This window comes from Typopeltis vanoorti, chromosome 19 (assembly GCF_054136105.1).
Source record: "Typopeltis vanoorti isolate ZY-2024b chromosome 19, IOZ_Tvanoo_1.0, whole genome shotgun sequence".
Lineage (NCBI taxonomy): Eukaryota > Metazoa > Arthropoda > Arachnida > Uropygi > Thelyphonidae > Typopeltis > Typopeltis vanoorti.
Window position 1 is genome coordinate 14043707 of NC_143567.1, and position 14592 is coordinate 14058298.

The 14592-nt window shown below is 34.7% G+C and overlaps 1 protein-coding gene across 1 annotated transcript in view; it reads right to left on the reverse strand.

The window, feature by feature from the left end:
• LOC150095868 (cytochrome P450 4c3-like) overlaps positions 1–14592 on the reverse strand; it is a 125559-nt gene that overhangs the window by 70041 nt on the left and 40926 nt on the right. The window lies entirely within an intron of this gene.

Consider the following 14592-nt stretch of genomic DNA (forward strand, 5'->3'; position numbering starts at 1 on the left):
GTCAGACCGTACCAAATCTCGCACTCTGTTTTCACATTTGCGTCCGTCATTTTTGTTTTTGGCTGCCCACTTCTGGAATCGTCGTTCACATCTTTTTGCCCTCTTTTGAATATTTTATGCCACTCAAAGACACTTGACTTTTTCAGAGCATCCACACCATATGACCTTTTCAACACCTCCAACGTTTCAGTAGAAGTTTTGTCGATTTTCACACAAAATTTGATGTTAGCCTGCTGCTCCAAATTTCGATCACACATTTTTACGCCAACGTTAACACGCAGATCTCTATTGTTTTGCAATAGCCAACTAATAAATGGCTCTCTCGGCTTGAAGTTTACGCACGAATTAGTTAAAATAAAGACGAATGATTACTCACGTGACTCTCCAACCAAATCACCACATGAGAGATACTACGACCATTCCTGGAATTAAATTGTCTCACGTCGTATTTGATTTAGGAACTGTATATTATTCAACCATTAACTTGCTCGTGTCATTGACTTTAGGTTTACAATCTTTTATGGACGGGATTCACATAAAAATATTACATGAATTCTATGAATATCGCATGCATTTAAATTGAAATCAGAGGCGCGCCGGCACAGTGTGCAATATGTGCGACGCACACAGGCGCCAGGATAGTAAAGGCGCCAAAGATTTCAGGTGAAAAGGAAATACTTAAAAAAAATATTATTCATTAATTATATCAAAATAAATTCATTTTTGTTTAAATTTTAATTATATGTTATAGATTTGTCTTAAACAAAATGTTTATAATCACTTATTTGTTATTATTCCTTAAGATCTTATTTTATTCTAATCCTAGTTCTACCGTAATTTAAATAAAGTGAATTTTGTTCAGCAAAATACTGCAGTCTTCATCTATGAATCTCCAACTTGCTTCAGACGCATTAAATGATCTACGTCAATTTTTAAATGATGATAGGTCTAATGAAACTTTCAAAGAAATTGTAGAAAGCTCAAAATTAACTGCAGCAAAATTTGACGCAGAATCTGTATTTATTTTGTATTTGTAGACCACCAAAGTAACGTAAAAAGATAACACAATTTGATTACGAACATGAAAATGAAAATGAAAATACAGTAGATCCTGTAATTTCATTTACAGTAAATTTTTTTCTCTGCATATTAGATCACACATTAGAATCTTTGCAAGAAAGATTTGCTTTATTAAAAGAACATATGAATTCATTTCAGTTTTTGTATTTGTTAAGTACTTCACGAAGTAAAGAATATTTATTATCTTGTTGTAAAAAGTTACGACAAAAATTAACACACGAGAATCATTCAGACATTGACGCAGACGATTTATGCAAAGAAATTTTACATTGTCAACCATTTATTTCTAATTTTAAAAATGATATATATAACAGATAATTCAGTATATTTATTCAAACGACTTAATCACAGTTTATCCAAACTTTACAATTGCCCTTCGGATTCTTTTGTCATTATCGGTATCTGTAGCATCCGCGGAACGGTCCTTTTCTAAACTTAAAATTATTAAAAATTACTTGCGCTCCACAATGGCACAAGACAGACTTTCAAATCTTGCCAGTATATCAACAGAGTCAGATATTTTGGATCAACTTGATATACATGATATTATTCGAGACTTTTCATTAACGAAAACTAGAAAATTCAATTCACTAAGTGATTTTTCTTTCTGTTTAAATATTTATTTAACTATTTCTTTACCCAATAAAGTTTAATATGTTCCTATTTTATATACTTGTAAGTTAATCTGTTTCTAATTTATACCTCTACAAAGTACAAATGACAAAGTGATTTTCTTGCCAAATAAAATATAGTTAGTTTAATTTTGTACCAAAAAATATTTAATATTTTTGTTTTTATAAAACTGTAAGTTTATCTGTTAATTTACTTAAAACTATATAAGGTGCAATTCGCGAATGATTTTCTTGCCAAATAACATAAATTACTTTATTTTTTTCCAAATTATTTTTGTTGTTTTTGTTTTTGTACCCTTTTTGTATGTTTATTGTTTTTTATACATTTTTTTTGTAATTTCTGATTTTTGTTCAATAAACTTATAATTAATATATTTCGTATTTCATTTTTACTCACTGATACGTTTTTATAAACGGGGGGGGGGGGTATAGAGGCGCCAACTAAAGTTTTGCACACAGGCGCCCTTGATTGAAACGATGGTCTGGGGAATGCTAACCAACGAGCGTTTATATTCTTGCCTTTACAAGAAGTAGCACTTTGTTGCATTACAAAGCAAAGGTGCAATACTTCTTACAAACCACAAAGGCAAAGATTCATTCTTTTGCTTTTGTTCCTCAGAATACTCAGGAACCCAGTATTCCTTTCCCAGTATTCTGAACAAATATTGCTCAGAATACTGAGGAAGGAACTTCATCCAGAACTCAGATAATAAAATCAAAAGTTCAGAATGTTTTCTCTGTTTTAGAAGTTATCTACATATTTAACTTTATGTTTCTCTTCCTACAACATTATTCACGTTTATGATTTTATGATATCTTTATTAACGCTAGAAAAAATTGCGGTAGCATATCTCTAATGCTCAAGTAATTGACATTATTATCTGCTGTAATAGAGAATAAACTTTATTATTTTACCGTTTAGACAAGGCAGGAAATATCAGCTGTGATTTCTGATGCATAATGGAACTGATGAGGTGCCAGATTATAAGAGGTTAGTTTTTTTTTTTTTTTTAATATACAGTTGTATCTTCAGTGACTTGCACGAATTGGTGAAATTGTAAATATAAAGTAATGGCCGTTCACATATTAAAATAATGTTCTTCTCGTGAGTATTGACTCCAGAATTGCATGTGCCGAAATCAGATATACAATGAGATAGTATTAAATGTAAAGTAAAATGCATTAAGTGAGATTGCGCTATGAATATTGCAAGCGAGGACGGTTGCCCTTTCTTTATCATATGTCATATGATTAAGTGGCGCTAATAGTCATCACTTCCTGTATTTTAAGGTATATCTTTACTGATTTTATTTTTGTACGTCACACTGTTGGAGCTGTCGCTCAAGCATACACAAAACATTAATAAATAAAAAGCTACAACATAAATACGTGATATGTCACAACTGACTCAAACGGTTGGGATTAGCCAAACCCTTAAAAAGGAGTGTCCATTGTCGCCTGTCATGTCATCACAATAAAGCGATGGTTTTCACATTATTGCACAATGAAATAAGAAGTGAAGTGTTGAAAATGCACTTTACCAAATACTCGACAAGTGTTGAATTTTATAAAGTGAAAGGATGAGATTATTGTTTTTAGAAAAAACTTTTACAAAAAGAAAAATAGAAATTATTGCAAAGCAATAAGACTCCTCATTCTGTTAAATGATGATCTTTGGAATTTCATTAATTTTCTAATTGGAGGGTTCCTAAATCCTAGAGTCGTCTACCGATAAAGCTTAACCTAAAATGATTTCAGGCTTCAAAAATATTTCTCCGGTTTTTTATTAAACAACCAGGCACAAATGATGATAGCCCCGTCGAAGATAGAATGATAATTAACGTGTTAGCCCAGTCGAAGATAGAAGCTACTCCTTGTGGTCCATAAGACGAATTTAATCTCACTTTAATAAGATTGAAAAATACAATGCGTACTTTGTCGCATAGATTAAGAACAAGTGAACTGAACTCTGTTCTCCCATTTAAACTAATTCGCAGTTCATTTATGATTTTATTTTTATGTACGGTAGATTCTGCTCACTAATGGTTGTAAACCTGTCGTTTGTTTTCACCATGGGGAGGGGGGAGTTAAGAGCTAGATAATCTGGAAACTGCTCCGTAGACGAAACAAGATTTTTTCAAGCTATTTGAGTGTTCAATAAACCAATTGGTGCTCTCACACCAGGCAATGAAAAGCATTTACTACTTAAAGACTTACAGTTGACTGTCGTTTGTTTGATAGCGGAGATGCTGTCCACCTCGGGCAGCCACGCTCGCTCTGACCAAGAACGAAATAATCGAACAATTAACTGCTGTGATGGCTTTCCAATAATGCATTATCTCATTTTCATCTCAATTTATCACTGCTGTTGCTGCCTTTATTTAGATTCAAACAGTAGGTTGCCCCGATTCTCTACTCTCGATCCGTTCTTCAATCGCTCTCTTTCACATCTTCTTTACTTGCGTAAGTTTCCACGAATTCTTCTTTATAGGACTAATTGGTGTTCACGAAAATAACGACATTCGAGATTCAGTAGCTTCTCCTGGCTACCACCTGTGTCGCCATTAATAATTGAAATAATATTTGCATCGTATGTTTCTCTATTTTTTAACGATAATGTTATCGTTGTCGAGGGTTTACCAACTTCTTTTTTCCAATGATGATGGCATCGATACTGATCATTGGCTCAGTATGTTAAATTTAATTCATCCCCGCACTCTAATTTACTCCACGACCTCTCATTGATAACGCCGATCGAGAAGGCAGCGTCTCTCATTCTAAGTCAGCCGAGACATTCCCAACAACTTGAATCCGAACCAAAGCATTATTACCCCCCCCCCCCTCTCTTTAAATATTTATTTAAAGAGAAGGCGGTGGGAACAGGATCACTCATTACATAAGTAAAACCGGAATGCGAAAACAATGGATGTCACATTGCATATATATATATATATATATATATATATATATATATATATATATATATATATATATATATATATATATATATATGTGTGTGTGTGTAATCGTAATCCTTTCAATTCAGATAAATGAATACAAAAATATAGCTAGAAAATGATAAAATAATTGCCACAATTATTATTGTTTCAGTTAATTAGGGCTTTTTTATTACGTGAATCACATCCACAAATGATTGTCAAATCCATCGTTCATTAGTATTGTTCGCGAGTTAATTATCATTATTATTATTATTATTATTATTATAAGAGAGACCTCCAAGGAGTCAGAGACATATCGAGGGAGGCCACATATTACACACACCAGCTATCATACTTATTCTTGAATTCATTCACACTGCTTGCACTCATAACATCCAATGGCAATCCATTCCAATCACGCACTACTCTCTGAGAGAAAAATCTAGCCCTCACACCCTTCTTGGCGGCCTTCATTCTCAGCTTCCAAGGATGCCCTCTCGTCCTTTCCCCGCCCTCCATAAATTGAAAAATTCCATCAATTGAAATCCCGTATGATCCTTTCAGCAGTTTGTAAGTCTCAATCATATCATCCCTCATTCTCCTGTTTGCTAGCGTCTACAGTCTACAAATTCTCAATCTATCTTCATGATCAGTACTCCAAATTCCTGATATCATTTTAAAACTCTCCTTTGCACTCTCTCCAATATATCAGAATCACAAAGGAAACCAGGATACCAGACCTGATTTCCTGGTTTCCTTCTCCAACAACAACACCATCCACTGTATGGTGTTGTTGTTGTTGTTGTGACAAGAACCGCTATTCGCTCTCCAACTGGACCAGTTGGAGAGCGAATAGCGCTCATTAAAATGAGCTCTATCATTAAAATGCAACTAATTTGCAAATTATCTTTAGTTCAGCTTAGCCAATGAATATTTGAAGTTTTCAAGTGTATAGAACTCTGTGCGTATTTAAAAAATATTCAAGAAAATTTTCACTGTGCATATTATATGCATTCGTATACATTTTATCGTTTCAATCTAAATAAAAAAACAACAACAACTGATAACTTATCTAAAAGAAATTTAAATTTAGCAGAGACAATGTGTGAAAAACGTCATTAGCATTGTTTTGTTCGTATTATTAGTAGCGTTAAGTTTTCTGTTTCTTTTATCTTTTAAGTTCAATATTAATTATACTGAAATATCCTGAGTGAATATTTATTGTATACCACGTTACTGGTTTTTATTCACGTATTTATTCGCTTATTTATCATCATGAATTCACCGATATGAATTCTCAAGGGGTGTTCAGGCTATTATTATGATAGTACTACTCGATTAAGTTTACATCATTATTAATCTCCTCTCCCAATTTTCCTCCATAAATATTAATTTATGGAATATGCAAAAATTAAGTTACCATAATCCGTAAAATGAAATTCTTTGACGACTGATTGAAATGGGGACACATTGGCTTTAAAATAACAATACTTCATTTTGTGTGACTGTAATTTAATCCTTTATGACAGATGGGAGGCCAGAGGAAAATTGTAGACACCTCCACAAATAAAACTACAGAAATTTACTAATGAAATGACTAAATACACACCTTTTAAAGAAAAAAAATAGCGTTTTTAATAAAAACAAAGAAAAAGAAATCAATGAGGGTTTTTATTTCCGGGATTATTTAATAGATAGCAGCACAGTATAATTCTTGTGTAAATTGGCTCCGTTACTCGTTAGATGGCAGCACAATACTATTTCAGAGTGTATTGGTGTGTTATTCATCAGATGGCAGCACAGTACTAGTCGGCAGTATTTTAGGTATTTTCATAGTGGTATTCTGTGTCTAGACTGGAGTCCTTTCCCTAAAATAGTTAATTTATGTTTATGTCTTTGCGGGGACGAATCTCTTCGTTAAAAATCGATCTTTCTTCACCTTCAGCTTTCCATAGAATAGGCAGCAATAATTTAGAGTGTTCCTTCCTCCTCCTATTAATAATTATGCATAAAAAGCTTTACTCCCCGATCTCATCAAAGTTGAATTGGTAACTGTGCATTACCCATTGAGTTTACACGTTACGATGTACTTTTCCCATGATGCTTAATTTTACACTCATTTTTATTGCACTCGTATTTATATATATATATATATATATATATATATATATATACAGTATATATTGAAGTATCTAAACAAACTGGAAATTACAGGTAAAAATTGTCACACATAATTGATACATAAAAAACGTATTTTTTTCAAGTTGTTCTAACAGGCGTGCCATTGTTTATTGTAAGTGTGCGTGCAGGCTCGCGTGAACGCCAATATCGAATAACTGCAGCACGGCTATCTGGGATGTTATAACTCAAATTGTTGTTTAAGTGGACAGGGTTCAGCAGGATTTCCCTTGATTCTACAATTTTCCTCTCAAACTCATCATCACTGCGAAAGATATTTTCTGATCTATCCCAGCAAACGGAGTGGCTTTGTTGATCATCATTAGGATTATTTGAAAAAAGAACATGACTGGATAACGCAGTTGCATGAGATCTTTTGTATGAGATGTCTCTCTTATGCTCTTCTATACGTTGTTCAATAGATTTATTAGTTTGTCCAAAATAAGGGATATTGCAATCGCACCATAATTTATATACACCTGGATATTTTAGGTTGTGATGAGTAGGTTTTGGATGGCTGATTAGAGAACGGATTTTAGGAAGTGTGGTGAAGAATGTCCTGATATTATATTTTTTAAGGACGTTAGCTAATTTTTTAGAGACTGTGCTAATGTATGGAATGGAGATGCTACCTTTAAAATTAATAGTTTCTGTTGTGCACTGCCTAGGAGGATCCAGAAGAAATTTCTTAATCGTTTTTTCAGAGTATCCATTTTGTTTAAAGAGTGAGGTGATTTATTTCTTTTTGTAGTTCATCTGGTTCATTCAAGAGAGAGCGAGCGTGCTCTGTGTCCTAAGGTAGATACAGTTCCAAGTTTTTGTGGTGGAAAATGATGAGAAAGATTATGCAGATATCTATTAGTACGAGTAGGTTTTCCGTACATAGAGATTTTTAATCTTTCAGAGCATCGTGTAAGCACGACATCCAGGAAAGCTAAGGATTTATTATTTTCTATATCAGCAGTAAATTTTATATTAGGAATTTTATATTATCAAGGGAAATCCTGCTGAACCCTGTCCACTTAAACAACAATTTGCATTATAACATCCCAGATAGCCATGCTGCAGTTGTTCAATATTGGCGTTCACGTGAGTCTGTACGCATACTTGCAATAAACAATGGCATGTCTGTTAAAACAACTTGAAAAAATACAACGTTTTTTATGTATCAATTATATGTGACAATTTTTACCTGTAATTTCCAGTTTGTTTAGATACTTCAATGTTTATTGCTATTCTTTTCCTTTAAGAATACCTGAGGAAGGCTGTTATATGCCGAAACTAGTCGTATTATTCTTATTAAAATCTTTATAAGTTATCTCGGTTTTTAGACATTAAATCTATGTTTTTAAAATGTATCACAACAACCGAGTAAAAGCCGATTACTCGGTTGTTGTAATTCATCAATTATATATATATATATATACTTACCTACCTATCCTCTTTGTGTCCTGTAACAGCACATAAGACAGAGAATCATCTTTTATAGTTACCCGCGTCTTTTGCAGCAATTCTGCTTCTTTCCAGCACTCCCAGCCAGTCAGTTATCTTCTTTTTTTCTGCCTTTTCCAATTAATTTAGCCATTTCCTCTTTTCTTTTGTGCTTCTGGATCCCATGTAAGCTCTATGATGATATTCTGCCATTAAGCCGAAACAATTTCTCGGAAAATGTTGATTATTGCAGATTCAAAATAGATTTTTAAAATAGTTTGAAGTGTTTAAAAATAATTCAACAGTTTTTAAAGTAAAAAACTCCAAAAAAATCTGGTTGATATTAATGCGGATACTATCATATTTAATTATTAAATAATAAAGAAAAATGCATCTTGCGACGCCTTTTATTTCCCAAATGGAATGGGTAGATGTTCGTTAGCACGATCTCAATTTTGGGAATAGATTGGCAGCCGGTCTTCACCCTTAGCTGAGCTGAGCCCATGGTTACTGATGTTTTGAAGTCATAGGGACAACATTATGGTATGCAATTGCCGGCATTTTGCTATCCTAAACGGTAACGTCTGAAGTAATGTTAGTTCTAAGACCTGTTTTTTTTTTTTCTTCTAATTATTGAGATTAAAAAGTAGAGTTTCCTGAGGAGAAAAGCCCTACAAGAAAGATATTAACTCGTAAACTGGCTGAAAACGTTAATCCTCTGGTCAGCTATCGGAATCGAACCTGTAATGGTCTTTATTCTAAGGTCTAACGTTATAGAATGAGAAACGTTGCTACAAGCCACACAAACATGTATGGAAATTAAAAGAAAAAAAAGAAAGATGAATTTTATGAAAACTTGCTATTCACCAAAGAGAGTACACGGCATTATTTAAGTTCTGACTTTTAGAAATTAGTAGGCATTCAATCTCCAAGTGTGTGCGCGCACGCGCGCGTTCTGAGTAGACGGAGTGAAAACTGAGTTACTTATTTCAGGAACGCAACCGTCTCATCTGAGCTCAGCCAACTGCTCAGTGACTATAGTGAAAGTTGTATCGCAGATGATCTAGTATTAGGAAAGTTAGCACTATGGTGATTATCTATGCTATAAAAATTAAATTTTAATGTCAGAATCATAAATGTATCACCCCCCCCCCCCCTATTTACGACATGACATGGGAAGACAAAATTGACTACTGCCGACAATTTGTAACAGAATCGTCTAAAAGTTCAGGAAAAAGGGCGCCAGCATTTAAGAATAACCTGCGTGAGAGATTTCTGGCACCATTTAGTAAAATGTCTCGCTGTCCAGTGTGTCTGAACCGTCTCTAAAACGAAGACTTTTCAACTCATGTTAATGGTAAGTGATTCTGCGTTTTTTAATGAATCTAAGACATGTGATTCCGATAATCAGCAGTACAGTTTTAGGGTAGTGTAACTGATAGAATCAATGAAGGTTGAATCAGTTTTGTTACGAATTTTCTTAGTTCTGCACTGTCAGAAAGACAGCTTATCTTATGCATGTTAACGCTTTCTTTTCATGTGTATATTTATCTGTGTGTGTGTGTGTGAGAGAGAGAGAGAGAGAGAGAAAACTCGGTCTTCTCTTGATTAACTCAGTGTAGCGGTAGTTAAATTATTCCACATCTCTTTCATTAAGTAAAGGAAAGCCAACCCTTTATCTGAGAAATCAAAACAACTGAGAGCAATTAGCTTACATTCGGCACTGTTATACTTTCCCCTCGAGTTGACTTGAAAGGTATCGCCATCACCGAGTCGACGCAACAGTTACGATTCGATTTTTTAAACATCTGGATTGAAATTCCGTCCAGGAAGCGATGAACCTTTAAAGATACTATAAAGATTATAGTATCTATAACCTATAAAGATTATCTTTAAAGATAATCATAACAAATTGGGGTGGCAAAGATTTAAATCCGCCATATTTAAAGGACCCTCTTCAGAACAGAGTTTCACTGAACTGACCTGATGCCTATCTTGGTCTCATTATATTCATAATCATAAGCTCCATCATAGAAACGCGTAATACCTTACGATTATCGAAAGTTAAGCAGTCATTAGCTACAGTATATATCAGAATTCATGAAGATAGTTATTCAAAAATCTGTCGGAACAGACAACAATTTGGCATTTTCCTCTGTTATTTTTTCCAGTCTGAAATATCCCCCCTCCCCCTCTTTCTTTAATGTAAATTCTAGGTTAATTCCACATGCATTCCTTGAAAGGTTATTTGCATGTTTTATATTTTACTTATTATCAATAAAATTTTATACTGTATTCGAGGATCAAGTTGGGAGAATTCATATTAAGACAACACAGACTGTATTGTGAATACGAAGTGTATTGTAAGGAATATAAATGAAACGGAAACTAAATCCATGTAGTGATGACATGTACGTTATTATAATTAAATAAACGTTATGTTAGTATTTTCGCATCGAGGCGGCCAAGGATATCAGACAATAGTTTATTAATTTCGTGTGCTATTTTGTTTGACATGGAAAAACAGAACTTTACCACTACGATCGTCTGAAATCAGATCCTTCAGCTGTATTTGAAAATACCGTACGAATTTCACGTTATTTTTGACGCTATGTAGGTCTTTATAATCGATCTGCAAGCATTGTTTTTCCTACTGCCATAGAAGGCGCGATCTTCTATGACAATACATCATCATTTAACTGAATTCATTGGATCATCAGTCAGCTTCACGCCAAATGAATTCAGTTAACCGTGCACTTAAGCGTAACATCTGAAGAATGAGGAGGATCGAGAACACGGTTTTAGAATGAGTTTCAGATGCGCTAGAAAGTAGGCAGTTTTTTGCATAATTACCATTGGCGACAAATAATCTTAAGGAAACTCAAACGTAATTCTTTGCGCATACCTCGCTAAGCCGATCGCTCTTTGACCGTTTCTCTTTGTTTACAGTTTATTATTTTCTTAATCCGATTCAGTAAGGACCCAGTCACACTGTTGGTATGTTGCACAATCATTGAATTATTTCAGAATCCGGATCGCATAACATAGCATTTTTCTGAACATCAGCTTATAAAAAATCATTTTGTACTCAATTATTGAAATATTAAGTACTGGGCTGAACTATATTTCAGCGAAAACTAAATCACGCAAACTTCACTGATGTCAGGGCATTCCCCTGACCTCCAATCTAATTTTTATCCCTTATCATAAACGCATACTTTTCTCCAGTGCGTAATAATAAGATTGGGGTAAATTGGATTCTTCATCCTTCAACATTACAGTCCGTACATCGCTGTTAGCAACAGTGGCTGTCCTCCAGCTATGTTCCATTCTTTCTAAAGGTATTCTATTTGATCAGGAATGTACACAGCCGGCCATGCTTTTCCGCATCATTTTCGTCAAACAATGTCGCATAGTCCATGCACTATGCGACATTGTGCATGGACTATGCGACTACAGACTTAACATTTCAGCATAGCATGTTGAAATGTTAAGTCTATTTTAAAAATATTTCAGTGTAAGAATCATTGCAGTATTATTCAGACGTGCTGCATATCCTCACCGTTCAAGTCCATACCGGAAGAAATGACTGCTGATCATTACATCTTTTTCACCAGCCTGCAGAACCTCGGAAAGCTTGGCATTGACATCCTGCGGTTCCATCTTAGTATGGTATCATAAATTTTTGACCTGGGAATGTGCAATGTGTACAATTTGCGGAATAGATAGGCCTGTAACATGGCATCATATCACAAAGCCTGTTACAAACTCTGTCAGTTCTCTTCACGAAGCTATTTCACTCGGACGTTTACACTGACTCGGGAGCATAAATTCCTCCAAATTATACCGGCAACAAACTCGTGACTCGTTACATGGCACGCGATGCATCTTACCCATGGGATGTCTGTTGACTCTTATCAAGCAAAGCTCATGAATGGATATCATATTCCATCTTTATATTCAGATCAGTATGAACGTAAAATTGTTTAAGCAAAATAATGCTGCTGTATTTCAAAACTCTCAATTTTACTACTGCATCACATTTTGATTTATTGTATACATAGCGCAGTGCATTTTCCCTCTACATTTCTATCCATTAGTAAGATTCGCTTAAAAGTATATTAATCTTTTAATTAAAAGAATGTTTTGTTATTTCAACAGAAATGTTTTTTCCAAACTCTATCACTAAAGAATATTATTATTATTATTAAGAGAGACGTCCAGGAAGTCAGGGACTCATCGAGGGAGACCACATACTACACACACCAGCTATCATACTTATTCTTGAATTCATTCATACTGCTTGCACTCACAACATCCAAATGCAATTCATTCCAATCACGCACCACCCTCTGAGAGAAAAATCTAGCCCCACCCCCTTCTTGGCAGCCTTCATTCTCAGCTTCCAAGGATGAAATAAATTGAAATAAATTCCATCAATTGAAATGCCGTATGATCCTTTCAGCAGTTTGTAAGTCTCAATTATATCACGCCTCCTTCTCCTGTTTGCTAGTTTCTGCAGTCTGCAAATTCTCAATCTGTCTTCATAATCAGTATTCCACAATCCTGATATTCATTTTTAGCACTCTCCTTTGTACTCTCTCCAATATATCAGAATCACAGACCAGACCTACGCACAATAGTCCAAGTGAGGTCTTATCAAGGCCTTGTAAAGAGGTAAAATGACATCTTTATCTTTACATGTCAAAGTTCGTTTCAGCATTGCAATTATCTTTTGATTTGTATTTGCAGTCTTTGCTGCATAGCCCCTGAACTTCAAATTCCTATCTACTAACACTCCAAGATCCTTAGCCTGATCAGTTTCTTCTAGCATAATCCCACCAATATAATACGATATTGGAGATCTATTCACGCCAAAGTGCATGCCTTTGCATTTGCTGACATTGGACTGGCATCCATTTTCCCATGCCCACAATTCCAGCCTATTCAAATCATTCTGCAAAGACTGCATTCCAGATTAACCTACCTATATTTCAGCAAATAGCTGTATGTTCTGCTGCCAAATCCTTACAGATATCATTAATATACAGATTGAATAACAGTGGACCAAGCACTGATCCTAGTGGTACACCAATGGTTATCTTAAATATTGCAGACTCACATCCCCCCCCCCTTTATGCCACTTTTTGATATCTGTCAGTCAGATATCAAACTAAATCAACCTAAATAGACACATTGAATATTATATACTACCGCTTTTGCCTTAATTTTTGTGTATTGTTATTCAGATAACAATTAATTATAAAGAAATAAAATGTAATATTAATACTGAAGAAAAATTTCCGTTGTACAGTTCAGTTACTAATATCTTTGTGCATTTAGCCGTGATGGAAAAAGAGAAGTGCAAATAATTCAGTTTGGTTATTTTTAATCGATGATAAGACTTTCTGGTTAAGTCTTCAATTTTGTCTTTTATTATTTCATTTCATTATTAAAAAAAATCAGCTAACGCCTTTTATTCCCTTATAGGGAGTAGGCGAGGCCGTTTTAGCCCTGTCTAACTTTTGGATACTGAGTGGGCAGTTCAATCTCCCCTGGTAGCCAACCAGAGATAGCTAGCCCAAGGTTATCACTAATTAATCGGTACGCAGTGCAGAAGGCGGATAGCAAGTGCCTCCATCTCGTGGTCCCTAACCCTAACACAATTTTTTTATTGTCTGAAAATAGCATGAATTCGACGGCCGATTTTTTTGAGTTTACGGAACGAAAAACCCGAATTTCCGGGAGAAAAAACCCGCTTGCCGTGCCAGCGATCGACTAACTCGGGAACCGTCGAGTAACAGCTTAGAAAATGTTCCTCTAGTCGGCGACTAGATTCGAACCAAAGTCTTTCATCGTACGGTCAAGCCGCGTAGAGTGCAAAGGCCACTTCTAATGAGCTGGACAGGCTCTTTATTTCATTACTATGTCCAAATAATAGGTGCAACTTAATGCTTTTTTGATGGCTTTGAGCATTATGTGGCTTCTTTAAGCGGTTAATGAATTATCTGCCTCGGTAGAAAAGATCTTGTGCTTTGTTGACAAAAGCATCTGTTTCTCTAAGGCTAAATGTGTCCATAGGCCTGTTTTGCATCTTTACTAGATTCTTTTTATATTGAACCTACACACGAGAGATTACACTTGTGCAGTATACAACACAGTAGAGATAATTAAAATGACTTAATGAGGATCTTGCTGCGATGTAAGATAAGCTGCCTTTATTTTATTTAAAGTGCATTATTTGAATTTGTGGATTACAGTAATATATTTATACGATTTGTACTCGTATGTCTGTCCATGTATTTCTGTGTGTTAATTATTACGCACAACTG